We start from the raw sequence: 2,503 nt of genomic DNA, 5'->3' as shown, positions 1-2,503 counted from the left end.
CTTTTGAATATGCTGTCTAGGTTGGTTACAACTTTCCTTCCAAGGAGTAAGTGTCTTTTAATTTCATGGCTACAATCACTGTCTGCAGTGATTTTGGAGCCCCCCAAAATAAAGTCACCCATTGTCTCTACAGTTTCTCCATCTATCTGCCATGAAATGATGGGACCAGATGCCATGATCTTAAGTTTTCTGAATGTTGAGCTTTAAGCCAACCTTTTCACTCTCTGCTTTCACTTTCATCAAGAGGCTCTTTAGTTCTTCTTCACTTTCTGCCATAAGGGTGGTGTCATCTGCATATCTGAGGTTATTGATATTTCTCCTGGCAATCTTGATTCCAGCTTGTGCTTCTTCCAGCCCAGCATTTCTCATGATGCACTCTGCATATAAGTTAAATAAGCAGGGTGACAATATACAGCCTTGACATACTCCTTTTCCTATTTGGAACCAGTCTGTTGTTCCATGTCCAGTTCTAACTGTTGCTTCCTGACCTGTATACAGGTTTTTCAAGAGGCAGGTCAGGTGGTCTGGTATTCCCATCTCTTTCAGAATTTTCCACAGTTTATTGTGATCCACACAGTCAAAGGCTTTGGCATAGTCAATAAAGTAGAAATAGATGTTTCTCTGAAACTCTCTTGCTTTTTCCATGATCCAGAAGATGTTGGCAATTTGATCTCTGGTTCCTCTGCCTTTTCTAAAACCAGCTTGAACATCTGGGAGTTCATGGCTCACGTATTGTTGAAGCCTGGCTTGGAGAATTTTGAGCATTACTTTACTAGCGTGTGAGATGAGTCCAATTATGTGGTAGTTTGAGCATTCTTTGGCATTTCCTTTCTTTGGGACTGGAATGAAAACTGACCTTTTCCAGTCCTGTGGCCACTGCTGAGTTTTCCAAATTGCTGACATATTGAGTGCAGCACTTTCACAGCATCATCTTCCTCAAATGAATTGCTTGTGCTCACTATCTCTCTATAGCTCTCCTGCCATTCTCAAAAAAAAAAAAGTATTCTAGGTAAGCTTTTAATTTTCATCATCTCACTGGAACAACTCTTGTCAGTATCACTATTGACCTCCATGTTGCTTATGTGAAGAGTAGATTTTATTGCTCATATGACTTGATCTATTAGTAGCTGATGGGCTCATTCCTGGTGGCTGAATTTTTTCACTTGGCTTCTAGAATGCCAGTCTTTGCTGGTTTCTCTCCTATTTCGTGGATGTTCCTTTTCTGTCCCTTTTCTAGGCTGTTAGTTTTAGCTTTCTAACATCTTAAGTTGAATTTTACTTCTATTTTTTTCATATAGTCCTTTCTTTAGTAAACTCAAGAATTTCACAGTTTTAAATACTATCAACAGACTGGAAACTCTCAAATTTAAACACTAAACCGACACCTATTTCTTGAGCTCCAGATTGTTATTTTCAACCTGGCAAACCCAGTGATTCCTTCAAAATACAAATCAGTTAATGCCATTTCTCTGTTCAGATTTTATTCATGGCTTCTCCCGTCATTCCAAATAAAAGCCAAAGACCTCTCAATGGCTTTTCAGGCCTAACCTGAGTTGATCTTCCCATTGCCTCTCCTCCTTGTTTCCATCTGCTCTGCCTTAGTAGCTCACTCAACTCCAGCCGTTCTGGTTCTTCCTCACATTCTTTAAACTCGGCCAAAGCCGCACGGAGTCGGACATGACTGAAGCAACTTAGCAGCAGCAGCAAAGCATTTTAGGGCATTTGAACTCAGGGCTCCTCCAGATATCTCTGATTCACTCTCCAGCTCTTTAAGGTCTTTAGTCAAATGTTGCCTTCTGAGTAAGTCCTCCTTGGTGAACCTCTTCATCATATGCCCCTCACTACTTCATCACATGCCCCATTTCCTGTTTAATTTTTCTTTACATCACTTATCACTATCTAACATATATATTTAATCATACATTTATTGTCTATCTCCCTTCACTAGAAAATAAGGTCTATGAAGGGGTCTATAAGATTGAGATTGATATATACACAATGCTGCTGCTGCTGCTAAGTCGCTTCAGTCGTATCCGACTCTGTGTGACCCCACAGATGGCAGCCCACCAGGCTCCCCCGTCCCTGGGATTCTCCAGGCAAGAACACTGGAGTGGGTTGCCATTTCCTTCTCCAATGCATGAAAGTGAAAAGTGAAAGTGAAGTGGCTCAGTCATGTCCGACTCCTAGTGACCCCATGGACTGAAGCCCACCAGGCCATGGGGTCGCTGGAAGTCGGACACGACTGAGCGACTTCACTTTCACTTTCGCTTTCATGCATTGGAGAAGGAAATGGCAACCCACTCCAGTGTTCTTGCCTGGACAATTTCAGGGACAGGGGAGCCTGGTGGGCTGCCGTCTGTGGGGTCACACAGAGTCGGATACGACTGAAGCGACTTAGCAGCAGCAGCATGGACTGCAGCCTACCAGGCTCCTCCATCCGTGGGATTTTCCAGGCAAGAGTACTGGAGTAGGGTGCCATTGCCTTCTCCTATATACACACTAC

The sequence above is a fragment of the Bison bison genome, unplaced genomic scaffold, assembly GCF_000754665.1.
Source record: "Bison bison bison isolate TAMUID 2011002044 unplaced genomic scaffold, Bison_UMD1.0 scf7180017864372, whole genome shotgun sequence".
Lineage (NCBI taxonomy): Eukaryota > Metazoa > Chordata > Mammalia > Artiodactyla > Bovidae > Bison > Bison bison.
The sequence above is the reverse complement of the archived record's forward strand: the minus strand, read 5'-3'. Positions refer to the sequence as shown.